We start from the raw sequence: 13,770 nt of genomic DNA on the forward strand, positions 1-13,770 counted from the left end.
TTAACATCACAGAATATTGCCAGGGGTTTCAGAAGAGGATTATATTAAAAGAAATATGCCAACAATTAAATATTATTTTCCAGTGGAGCAGTAATGTAGGACACGGAGCAGTAAATTTGTACACAGCAAGCTTCTACTATTTACAATGGGAGTGATGTTGGTTGAGGAATAAATATGAGGCAAGGGTACTGGGAAGAACTGGCACACTCTTCTTTGAATTAGTGCCAGGGGAACTTCTTTCTAAGCAGCCAGCTATTGCCTTTGGCTAAATGGCTAGTGTGTAATACAGATTTATGCTAACAGTGTAGGTGAATTCCTGTTGCAGCTGTGGGAGACTTACGACTTGCCATCTTACCCTGATCCTGAGAGCGGGAGGTACCACTAACAAAACCTGCTGAGGAGAATGGCTCCAGATGAAACATCAGCAGAGCAGAGTTCATAGAATGGAGCGTCTCTCTATGCTACTTAACTCTGTGATCTGCCTGTGTTGCTCGCAAGACAAAGCTTTTCACTGTGCCTCGGTACATGTGACAATAAATTCAATTCAATTCCATTCAATATATCTAACAAGGAACAGCATAGCACAGGAACAGGCCCTTCAGGCCCATCGAGACACATAGTCTTTTTAAACTAAAAACCTTTTGCCTCTAGTCCCTGCCCATTCATGTAGCAGTCATCGCTATTGTGTCTGCCTTCACCACCTCTTCTGGCAGCTCATTCCAGGCAATTACCACCCTCTGCGGGGGGGGGGGGGGAAACTTGCCTCATGCATCTCCTTTAACCTTACTCCATTTACCTTCAACCTATGTCTTCTAGTAATTAACGCTGCTTCCCTGGTGAAAAAGGCTCTCACTATCCATTATTCATGCTTCTCATATATAATTTTGTAATCTACTTTTAGGCTGTCCCTCTGACATTCAAGTGGGGTTTAAAAAAAAACAAGTTTGTCTAGTCTCTCCTCATAGCTAATACCCTCCAAACCAGCCAACATCCTGGTAGACTGTTTCTGTACCTCTCCAAAGCCTCAACATCCTTCTGGTAGTGTGGCAAGCAGAACTGTGTGCAATATTCCAAATGTAGCCTTACTAAAGTTCTGTGCAGCTGCAACATGACTTGCCAATTTGTATACTTTATGCCCCGACTGACGAAAGTAAGCTTGCCCCATGCCTTCCTGACCACCTTGTCCACTTGTGTTGCTACTTTTAAGGAACAGTGGAGTTGTATTCAAGATCCCTCTGTGTATTAATGCTTCTAAGGGTTCTGCCACTCACTTAAATATCCCTGCTGCATTAGACCTCCCAAAATGCATCACCTCACATTTGTCTAGATTAAAGTCCATCTGCTGTTTCTCTGCCCAAGTCTTCAGCCTGTATATATCCAACCGTATCTACTGGCAAACCTCTTCATTATCCACAGCTCCACCAAGCTTCGTGTCATCTGTAAACTTACTAATCCAACTATCTTCATTCTCCTTCAAATCATTATAAACCACAGACGTCCCAGCACTGGTCCCTGCAGAACACCACTGGTCACAGATCTCCTTACACTACTACTGTCTTCAATGACCAAGCCGGATCTCCATCCATCTTACCAGGTCACTGCTGATCCCATGTGACTTCACTTACTGTATCAGCCTGCCATGAGGGACCTTGCCAAAGGCCTTGCTGGACAACTTCCTTCATCAATCACCTTTGTCACTTCATCAAAAAACTTGATAAAGTTTGTGTGACTTAACGTTCCCCACACAAAGCCACGCTGCTTATTGCTAGCAAGTCCATTTTTTTTCCAAATATGAATAAACGTCCCTAAGAAACTTTTCCAATAATTTCCCTACCGCTGACATAAGGCTTTACTGGCCTGTAATGTCCCACATTATCCCTGTTTTCCTTCTTAAACAAAGGAACAATGTTGGCTATTTTCCAGTCCTCTGGGACTAAAGAGAATACAAAGATTTCATTAAGGCTCCAGTAATTTATTTCCACACCCCTCTCAATATTCTGGGATAGATCGAATCTGGTCCTGGGGAGTTGTCCACCTTAATGGTTTTCAAACATCCAACATCACCTTTTTTTTAATATCAACACACCCCTCTCTAAATTCACCGCACGCCGTGTCCCTTTCCTTCACTCATTTACTCCAGTTCGGTGTATAAATTCTCTCCTTTGCCCTTGAGTGGACTTACCCTTTTCCATATATACAAATAAAATGCCTTGGGGATTTCGTTAATCCTGTTTCCAAGGTTATTTCTTGGGCCTTTTAGCCCTGCTAACTCATTGTTTAAGTTCTTTAGTGCTTTGTTTGTATTCTTGGAGAGCTGTCTTCAGTTTCCTAATCCTTATGCATGCCTCCTTTTTTTCTTTTTGACTCGCTCACAATTTCTGTTGTCATCCAAGGTTCTACACTCTTGCCATCCTTATTCTTCATTTTCACAAGAACGTGTTGGTCCTCATCAACTGGCCCTAAAAGATTCCCACATGCTAGATGTAATTTATCCTCAAACAGTTGCCTCCAATCTTCATTCCCCAGCTCCTGACCAATATTGCGGCAATTAGCCTTTTCTCAATTTAGTACATTCACCCAAGAACTATTCATACCCTATTCATAAGTAAATTAAAACATATGGAATTATGTTTACTGTTCCTGAAATGTTCCCCTTTTACACTGAAACTTCAGTGACCTGGCCAGATTCCCGAGTACTAGGTCTAATATGGCCCTTTTCCCAGTTAGATAATTTACATGTTGCATGAAGAAAGCCTCCTAGAATTGCCTCTCAAATTCCACCACCCCACAGCCCCACCACCACCACTACCCACCCCAAGCCCCTGGTACTAAGGGAGTCCCAGTCAATATTGGGGAAGATAAAATCACCCACCACAAAAACCCTGTTGTTTTTGCATTTTTTCCATAATCTGTCCATATATCTATTCCTCTATCTCCCACTGGCTGTAGCGCGTCCTGTACTGAAGCGATTGTAGCCTTTTGATTGCTGAGCTTTACCCATATAGTCTTGCTGGATGGGTCTCTAACATGTCCTCCCTCCATCAGCTGTAATATTCTCCCTTATCACACAACTCCTCTACCTCTTTTACATCCTTTTCCATCACATTTTAAACATCTAAATCTTGGATTTAAGCTTCCAAACATGCCCCTCTCTCAACCAAGTCTGTGTAAGAACTACAGCATCATTAATCCAAACTCTAAATTCATTTGCCTTACCTGTTATACTCACATTAAAACAAATACATTTCAGACTGCCAGTCCTGCCATGTTCAGTAACCTCTCTCTGTCTCTTCTTCCTCTTTAACCTTACTGGCCTTAATCTCTGACTCCTCAATTGTTTCACTTACTGACCTACTGCTCTGATTACCCCCTCTCTGCCACATTGAGTGGCAGGAGCTAACCTCCCTGCTGCCAGCATATTGGTGCCCCTTCAGTTTACGCGCAACTGGTCCTTCTTGTCTGGGTCCCACCTGTCCTGGAAAACATCCTCATGATCCATATACCTGAAGCCTTCCCTCCTCCACAGCTCTTTAGCCAGGTATTTAACAGTATTCTCATTCTGTTGCTAACCTCACTATTATGTGGTGCAGATAGTAATCCAGAGATTACAGCCTTGGAGGTCCTGCTTCTCAATTTACTACATAATCACCTGAACTCCCTTTGCAGGTTCTCTTTACTCTTCCTACCTATGTCGTTAATACCAATATGGAACACATCTCTGGCTGCTCACCCTCCCTTAAGAGAATGTCTTGCGCCTGCTTAGAGACATCCTTGACCCTGGCACCAGGGAGGAATTACACCATCTAGCAGTCTCTTGCGGTCACAGAAGGGCCTTTTTGTGCCCCAACTATACAGTCCCCTATTACTACTGTTCTACTGCACTTTGATCCTCTCTGCTGTACAACACAGCCAGCTGTGGTTCTACTTGAAAGGTCAGACAGGGCCTTGGTTTTAACATTTCGTGCGTCACGATTGCTTTAGAGATTGATCGCTTTTAGAAACGTCAAATCCCCGTGACGCTAATGGAAAGAGAATCACTGGACAAGATTTCACTCTTTCAAACTTTTACTGCAAAAAGCCAACTAAAATCAATATAAATTTAAACATTTATTACTCAGGTGAAGGATATTTAAAATAAAAAAGTAAATTCACTTTAAAAAGTCAATACGACCAAGAGATGCCTCAGGTAGTTAAATGCACTTACTGCCTTCTCAAATTTGAGATCACAAACAATCTCTCAATTTTTCCTACTCTGCTTTTGTTATGTAGGATCTCAACCTTCCCACTCAATCATTTCGATCATTAAATCTCATTCGTGAGCAACTGTTTAACATCGGAACACTGTTCACAGTGACGAGGTAAGTATCTACAAATCCTCTCTCTCAAGGGTACAGCTATTCAGAGATCCTTTTAACCAACCATCTCATCCTGTTCTCATTCTGCCATTCTGATGTAAACACTCACTTCACTCTCAATTGCCTCCTGAGTGGTACTAGTAAGCCTCCCTGCAAGGATAGTGGTGACCCTCTAGTTTAGTTGCAACTTATCCTCCTTGTACAAGTCCCACTTACCTTGGGGGATCTAGAGTATTGTCTTTTTGTTGTCAAAGAGCTCCCTTTGCTCCCCTCACACACACTCTGTATTCTAAACTGCTGACCAGACAGTGGGCTCAAACCCAGGCAATTGGTTTTCTATTAACTTTTTGCTTCAACTTTCATCCCCACTGTAGCCTCATCTCACATGGACATTCTTGGAACTTATTGATGTCATAACCAACCATCTCTCTTTCAGCAAATTTCATTATGGTCTTCAAGGGGTCATTATTTTCTTTTTGTGCAAAACACACATCATGAAAGATAGCATCTCTAAGGTTGCCTCTAAGCTGCAGGGGTATGCAGGTATTCAATCAACAGGGAACAAACAGAACACACAAGTAATATTCGTTTCAGGATGTGTATATGCTCAGCTCATCTTAAGGAACTGCTCAGTGCAACAAGACAACTGTAAACAGATGTTGAGTATAACATTGCCTCTAACAACGCAAGCTTAGATTGTGTACTCAAGTCTCTGGAATGGAACTCCAAACCACACCGCTGTGACTCAGAGATGAGAGAACTACCCACTGAGGCAGAAATAAACACTTTGACTGTTTTGGGGAGGTGGAAGGTAGGAGTGTTTGCAAATTAGGCATTCCAAAATGGAAAATAAAGATGGCCATCTTGTGTATATCTAAATATCAATGTGAAAGGTGTGGGAGCAGTTTGCAAAGAGTTCTAATTTCTATTACTGGAATAGAAACTGGGTGTGTAGGTTTGTAATGTGAATTGCTCTTTAGGAGCCTCAGTCAAGGGCAAATTTTAGCCATTCTGTTAGAACAGAACGTGTGGGTTTGGTTTGGTTCCAGTCACTCGCATAATATGTTCTGGTGTGACACCCTGTGGCTTACTTTTTAACGAAGTCACTTTGAAGGATTTTGATTGATTAAAGTTTCTGTGAGTATCCCTCAACAACAGTTTAGACTTCAGCACCTAAAGCTCCTGTGCTCATATCCCACCTAGTTAGAAAAAAGTTCCAACTATGCAGTATAAAGAGAAATTTTTGCCTTTAGGGGAAAACCAATGATGTAGAAAGGAACAATATGTTAACAGAAGCAAGATGGAGAATGGTGGGAGGAGACTTAGGCCATGAGATGGAGGGACAGAAGTAGACCATTTGGCCTGTCAAGTCTGCACTACCATTCAATTAGATCATGGCAGATTTGGTAATCCTCAACTCTACTATACTTCCTACTTTAACTCTTGATTCCCTTACTAAATAAACATCTATCCATCTCAGCCTTGGATATACTTAATGACGCAGGCTCGACAGCCCTCTGTGGTAAGGAATTCCACAGATTCACTACCTTCAGAGGATATTCCTGCTCATCTCTGTCTTAAAAGGGCTATCCCTAACTTGAGATGATGCCTTCTCCTGAGATTTTCCAACCAAGGGAAATTATATGACCACAGCCATTCTGTCAAGTTCCCTTAGAATTTTGAATGTTGCAATAAGTTTGCTGCTCATTTTTCTAACCTCCAACCTACACAAACTCTCCCCATATGACAATCCATCCATACATGGTATCAACCTGGTAAAACCTCTCCAGACCTCCTCCAATGCCAGGATATTTTTAAGACCATAAGACACAGGAGCAGAAATTAGGCTATTTAGACCATCGAGTTTACTCTGCCATTCCATCATGCCTGATAAGTCCTCAACCCCATCCTTCCTATAACCCTTGATCCTCTTTGATTAGGGGCCCAAAACCATTCAATTTTCCAACTGTGGTCTGACTTCTGCCTTTGTATAATTTTATACACCTTCCTATTTTTTAAACTTTATTTCCTTTGAAACAAAGACCAACAGCTGTTTTGCCTTTCCCATGATCTGCTGAACTTGGATGCTAGCTTTTTGTAACTCATGCACAAGGACTCCCCAGTCCTCTGTGTTGCAGCTTTCTGTAGTTTTTTTTTCCCATTTCAATAATATTCATCTCTGTTATTCTTCCTGCCAAAGTACATAACTTCATATTTTCCCACTTTATATTCCATCTTCCTTAACTTGTCTATATCCCTCTGTAGACTTCTTATGTCATCCTTACTAATGCCTTCTGACCTATTTTTGTATTATCCACAAATATGGCATTAATACAGTCATCTCTAACATCCAAGTCATAGAGTCACAGATATGTACAGCACGGAAAGAAAACCTTTGGTCCAACTCGTCCACGCCGACCACATTTCCTAAATTAATCTAGTCCAGCATTCGGCTTATACCCATCCAGATGCCTTTTAAATGTTGTAATTGTACCAGCCTCCAACACTTCCTCTGGAAGCTCATTCCATACACACACCACTCTCTGCATAAAAAAAGGTCTCTTTTGTCCCTTTTAACTTTTTCCACTCTCATCTTAAAACTATACCCTCTGGTTTTGGTCTGCCCTACCCTGGGGAAAAGACTTTGGCTATTCACCCTATCCATGCCCCTCATGATTTTGTAAGTTTCTATAAGGTCAACCTTCAGCCCCCAAAGCTCTAGGGGAAAACAACCCCAGACTATTCAGCCTCTTCCCCAGATTATTCAAACTTTCCAACCCTGGCAACATTCTTGTAAATCTTTTCTGAACCCTGTCAAATTTCACAATATCTTTCCTATAGCAGGGATACCAGAACTGAAAGCATTATTCCAAAAGTATCCTAACAGATGTCTTACACAGCTGCAACATAACCTCCCAACTCCTATACTCAATGCACTGACCAAAAAGGGAAAGCATACCAAACACCACCTTCACGGTCCTATCTACCTCTGACTCCACTTTCAACGAACTATGAACTTGCACTCCAAGGTCTCTTTGTTCAGCAAAATGCTGCAGGTACCATGAAGTGTGTAAATCCTGCCTTAATTTGCCTTTCCAAAAGGCAGTATCTCACATTTATCTAAATTAATCTCCATCTGCTACTCCTTTGCCCATTGACCCATTTGATCAACACCCTGTTGTACTTTGAGATAACCTTCTTTGCTGTCCACTACACCAATTTTGGTGTCATCTGCAAATTTACTTATCATACCACCTCTGGTCACATACAAATCATTCATATAAATGACAAAAAGCAGTGGACCCAGCATCAATTCTTGTAGCACACCGCTGGTTACAGATATCCAGTCTGAAAAACAATCCTCCACTATCTTCAAGCCAGTTCTGTATCCAAATGGCTACTTCTCACTGTATTCCATGTAATCTAACCTTGCTAACTAGCCCACCATGAGGAACCTTGTTGAAAGCCTTACTGAAGTCCATATAGATCACGACCATCGCTCTGCCCTCATCAAAAAACTCAAGTTAGTGAGCCACCATTTCCCAGGCACAAAGCCATGTTGACTATCTGTAATCAATCCTTGCCTTTCCAAATACATGACCTATATTGAGAACAATTGTAGCTCCAGCATTGATCCCTGTGGTAGTCCACGAGTCACAGTCTGCCAGCCTGATAATGCTCCCTTTTTGTCAGGTTTGTCTCATATTAGCTGGTAATACTATTAGTTAGTAATATATGAGCATCAGCATAGAACAGATGGTCTGTTTCTGTTTTGAAATGTTGTACTCTAACAAAGTAACTGGTACAGACTGCAGTGAAACCACAGCTCTGGTCTAAAGCCCTTAGTGAAGCAATAATTTGCAGCAACGGTCACTTTTCGGTACAGGACTCCATGACCTTCATAAGAAATACAGGAACAATTACAACTCGAAGAGTCCAAGAAGTGTGTGCGAAGAATGCACCAACTACATTCTCAACTTAGCTGCCTCGATTGGATTGCAACCTGTAACTCACCCATTCAGATACACTATTCTATATTGTTCCTCTAAACTCTTAACTACATTCCAGTTTGTAACTTATTCCTGAATATCCATTATTTATCTATAAATTCCTTGAGATCCTCTATTAATGGTTGGTATGCAGCACATGGTTGCAGTGTAACCCTTTAGTGAACAGTGCCCCTTTCCAAACACCCTGCATCAGGCTAATATTTATTGAAGCAGCTGCTAAGAGATGAGAGTTGTTCTTCTCAAAATAACAGACCTGTCACTGGAAATCAAATCAAATAATAGATAGTGTGACATGGCACTTCTCAATCCCGCTACCTTCACTTTCAAAAGTGCGTAGAGAGCACTTGTATTCTGCTCTAACTTGATCAATTGTAAGAAGAATCACTGGAGCAAAAGGAAGAAGAGAGAGTGTTTATATGGTGAGAGATGAGAATTAATTCAAGTTTTGTATTTTCTCTCCTCCTCCTCCTGCAAGTGACATATCAGTCATGTAGCAGGACATGGTAATTGACTGATTTAATTCACACAGGTGTACAGAGTCTGAGATGCGAGCTCTGGAACTCCCTCCATAAACCTTTGTTTCTCTATCTCACTTTCCTCCAAGGCACTGCTTAAAACCTAACAATAACATCTTATGTGGTTCAGTGTCATCATTTGGTGATGCTCCTGTGAAGTGCCTTGCAATTAAGTAAAAGGTGCTATATAAATACAAATATTTGTTCTTGTTGAATGTAACTTCAAATTCCAACATTGCAGCTTCAGAATTTGACTTTAAAAATCTACAACTGAAAAGAACTGATGTCCTTTAGGAATGGAAACATGTGATCTGGCCTACACGTGAGTCACGTTGTACACCAACATGGTTGACTCTTTAGATTACTTACAGTGTGGAAACAAGCCCTTGGGCCCAACAAGTCCACACCGACCCTCTGACAAGCAACCCACCCAAACCCATTCCCCTACATTTACCCCTTCACCTAACACTACGGGCAATTTAGCATGGCCAATTCACCTAACCTGCACGTTTTTTTTGGACTGTGGGAGGAAACCGGAGCGCCCGGAGGAAACCCACGCAAACACGGGGAGAATGTGCAAACTCCACACAGACAGTTGTCTGAGGTGGGAGTTGAACCCAGGTCTCTGGCGTTGTGAGGGAGCAGTGCTAACCACTGTGCCACCGTGCCACCCATAAATTACCTCTGAAGTGTCTAAGTTATTTCAAAAGAGCTCGAAGGAAGATATTGCATTTCTGTACCACCTTTCATGACATTAGGAATCCTAAAGGGATTTACAACCATTGGATGACTCTTGAAGTCTAATCACCGTTAAAGGAAAGAAAAAAAGTAATTGGACTGAAACAATTCAATTAGAAAGCTCACCACTTTCTCAAGACATTTAGGAAAGGCAATAAACAGGGCTTGAAGCACTTGTAACTTTGTGCCTTTTCTGATCAGACAGCGTTACTGCTGACACTACTATCTCTGCCTTTGGACAATCAGTCGAGGACTGAGTGTTGTCTGCTCCATTTGTGTAGTCCATATGTTGATATTTAGTTTCAATGGTCATCATGGCAACAAAGCCAACCACTTACTGATTTCACTATCAGCTTGCACTTACAGAGCATACTTCACAAGAGGCAATTTTAACATTTTGGTACATGAACCATTAGGACACGTGACCAAGTGCTTCAGCAAAAAGGCAGTTTTTGGCGTCAAGGAGGAGCAAGAGATGGAGAGCAGAAATGTTTGGGGAGGGAACCATAGAGCTTAGAACCTCAGTTAAAACATAGATAATGTTGATTTTAATGTGCTATGACAGAGACACAGTAAACTGGGAAAATCAACAAGATCAGTGAGATTATTCAGAAAAAGAATCAATATAATACGATCAGGTTCGTATGCCAAAGGAGTAAGAGCTCTATTTACCAAATTAATGTTACAGATGACAAAAGAAGGAACACCACAATGTAAAAAGTAAAAGATAAAGCATATTAAAATGCTGTAAAGAGCACACATCCTGGTAAATGGCAAAGATGCAACGTAGTAAAGGCTGGTAAAGACAATAGTAAGAGTTACAAAAAGGATGCATGTATGTAAAGAAACTTACAAGATGTCAAAATCACAAAGGCTTTTTTCCCCATTGTATCAGGGAAAAGAGGGTGGTCCAGAACAATGTGAGTCCTTTGTTAACTGATAATTCTGACATTTTCACTGAAATAAGGAAATGGAACACATGCTGAATAACTAAGATGAGTATTCACTGTAGAGAAAGTGGTCAGTCTGCTGGAAAACCAGGGAAACCAATAATGAAACAGGACAGGGTCTTAGCAAAATTAACATAACTAAATAAACATAGATGTGTCAGACCAAAGGGCCTTTTTCTGTGCTGTAGATCCTTCTGACTCTATAAAAGAATGACAGTAATGAAGAAAAGAATGATAGCAAAGAATAACAAATCCCCAAGAAGAGATGATTTCTGTTCCAGGCTTTAAAATGTGAGAATATTAGAGTGATAGAATTAGGGAATTTGAAAACTACTCTTGATTTGGGAACTGTTCCTTTAGGTTAAAAAATCTAACATTTTATTCCACTGTTTAAGAAAGTTGAAAAATCACACAACACCAGGTTATAGTCCAACAGGTTTAATTGGAAGCACTAGCTTTCGGAGCGCTAGTACTTCATCAGGTGAACAACCAGCTGATGAAGGAGCAGTGCTCTGAAAGTTAGTGCTTCCAATTAAACCTGTTGGACTATAACCTGGTGTTGTGTGATTTTTAACTTTGTCCGCCCCAGTCCAACACCGGCATCTCCAAATCATAAGAAAGGGAAACTGGGGAATTATAGATTAATCAGTTAACATCTATCACCAGGAAATTACTAAAGTCTGTCATTAAAAATAGGGTGACTGAACAAATTGAAAAGTTTTTAGATAAACCAGGATGGATTTGTGCAGAAAAGGTAACGCTCAGCAGCCCTGATTGAAAAATGTTTTGAAGAGATGCCCAAAGAAGTGGATAGGTGAATGTCTGTAGATGTTACTTATATGGACTGTCTCTCATAAGGTCAGGCCCTGAAATTGAACACAAATTATTGACCTGCTCAGGAAATTGGCCAATCAGCTAATTTGCCATAAATGGGCAGGTAGTGTCATTGGCAGGATGACGAGTGGTGATCCACAAGGAACTGTTTTGAGATCACGACTTTAATGACAAAAATTTTGTTTTTCTTTATGGGATGTGTGTGTAACTAATAAGGCTAGTTTTGTTGATCATCCCTGATTGCCCTTCAGTTTAGTGACTTTGCTCAGTCACTTCAGAGGACTGTTATGATCCAGCTACATTGCTATGGTCCTGGAAAGACAGAAAATAGTTGTAGCTATAGGCCATTTGATCCGTTGAGGGGACCCTGCCATTATAATGATCATGGCAGATCATCTATCTCAACATTACAATCATACTATATCCATAACCCTTGACACCTTTAGCATCTAGAGTGCTAACTTTCTTTCTTATTTTTATATATTATATATACATTCAGCGGTACAGGGAGTTATTCAAGAAGGGGAGAAAAGAGAAATGTAGTTGTAATTGGGGATAGAATGGTCAGGGGAATAGACACTGTCCTCTGTGGGCAGGATCAAAAGTCCCAAAGGCTATGTTGCCTGCCTGGTACCCAGGTTCAGGATATTTCATCTCGGCTGCAGAGGAACTTGAAGTGGGAGCGGGACGATCCATTTGTTGTGATCCACATAGGTAACGAGAAAATATGTAGAAAGAGGTTCTGCAGAGGGAATACAAGCAGCCAGGGGCTAAATGAAAAATATTGGAACCAAAAAGGTGGTAATTGCTGGATAACTACATAAGCCACAAGGTAATTGGTACAGCGTCAACAATATTAAAGAAGTAAACATGTGGCTGAAAGATTGATGTGGAAGAATTGGGTTTGAATCATGGGATATTGGCACCAGTACTGGGGAGGGAGGGAGCTGACTCAATGGAACAGGCTCTACTTGAATCATGCTGGAACTAGAGCACTAGAAATCACATAACTAGGGCTGTCAATAGTACTTTAAACTAAATATTGAAGATTAAGGGTCAGTTTTCTAATTGAGAAGCAGTGTTCAAAAAACACAAGAGCAGCCAGTGAATTTGCCCCCAAAATGCCCTCAAAATTCAATCTATCTCAGGAGTGATGAATGTTTTCATTACATTAACATCTCATATTAGGGAAGGAGATCAATACTGCTGGACTACTCCAGTACACTTGCTTCTGAATCAAAAGGTCAGAGGTTCAAGATCCTTTCACAAGACATCAGATGATCACCAGCACATGATCTCATGAGTGAGCCACACACTGCTGGACTTGCTGTTGTTCAGTTGACATTGTAAACCTAAAGGTCTAGCTGACCAGCCTGCCTTGTCTGTGGATGTGAAAAATTTCTCAGCATAACCTGAAAGAAGAGCAAAGGGAGATCTTTCTGACGCTGGTTAGTGATAATCTCAGCCATTCTGAATGTAAAACAAAACTTGTCATTATCACATTACTGTTGCAGACTGACTGATGCCTTTCCTAATTTATGGAAGTAACTACGTAAAGACAACACTTAAGTCCAGGATGTTCTGAAGGTTGTGAGAAGGTGCTGGAAATTGGACCTTTTCAGTCCAGACTTGCATTGCAGGGCCGACCACAGCAGATCAGCTCCACTTCCTCGCTTTCTGCTGCTCTGTATCAATGGGTGAACAGCATATCAACACTTGATCTTACCTCATGCCAATACTTGCATTTCCAGCAGATGTCACCGCGTATCCTGTCCTGTATCAGTGAGCGGGTTTAAACCTAGGAATCGGAACTCTAGTGAGTCTTTGCTTTTTTAAAAACCCAGCGATGTCATTGAAAATTATAATCTCGGGCCTCAAATTGCCTACCGGGTCTCAATTTGAACATATACTCCCGTCGCCAAACCTTGGGACTGAAGCACTGTTCAACTTGAGGGTGGGGAAAAACTTGAGGCCCGAAAACTGTTCACAAAGTACAGCCGCGCTGTAGGTGAAACCGCGCAGATTAATGCCGCTGCACCGATGCTGGCGTTTTAATGAAGGACATTGACAAAAGTACCTTCGTTTTAACGTAATTCCTTCGTCAATTTCTGCTTGTTCCATCAGAATTAGTGGCTGAAAATGAACACACAACTCTACTCGACAGCACCACTCAGTGGTGTAGCCATCTCGACTCAGAAAAGCTCAAACATCCCACTGAAATACTGACTGCAGGTAGTTTAGAGAACCCCAACAAATCCACACCGACCCTCCGACGAGTAACCCACCCAGACCCATTCCCCTACCCTATTTATTACTCTACATTTACCCTTAAGTAATGCACCCCCAAACGTTGATGAATTGAATTTAT

At 41.3% G+C, this 13,770-nt stretch overlaps 2 protein-coding genes across 3 annotated transcripts in view; one reads left to right on the forward strand and one right to left on the reverse strand.

Annotated features, from left to right (window-relative positions):
• mettl4 (methyltransferase 4, N6-adenosine) overlaps nt 1-13,566 on the reverse strand; it is a 51,014-nt gene extending 37,448 nt beyond the window's left edge. The window contains exons 1-2 of the mRNA XM_060840785.1: nt 13,480-13,566; nt 13,129-13,200 (exon numbers count right to left, since the gene is read on the reverse strand). The gene's annotated coding sequence lies outside the window, so the exon portion shown is untranslated. The remainder of the gene's footprint in view (nt 1-13,128; nt 13,201-13,479) is intronic.
• Nucleotides 12,731-13,770, forward strand: part of gaa2 (alpha glucosidase 2) — a 77,405-nt gene continuing 76,365 nt past the window's right edge. Inside the window, exon 1 of one of the 2 annotated variants that reach the window (XM_060840784.1) lies at nt 12,731-12,850. The gene's annotated coding sequence lies outside the window, so the exon portion shown is untranslated. The other variant, XM_060840782.1, reaches the window with a different exon arrangement.

Source organism: Hemiscyllium ocellatum, chromosome 20 (assembly GCF_020745735.1).
Source record: "Hemiscyllium ocellatum isolate sHemOce1 chromosome 20, sHemOce1.pat.X.cur, whole genome shotgun sequence".
Classification (NCBI taxonomy): Eukaryota; Metazoa; Chordata; class Chondrichthyes; order Orectolobiformes; family Hemiscylliidae; genus Hemiscyllium; species Hemiscyllium ocellatum.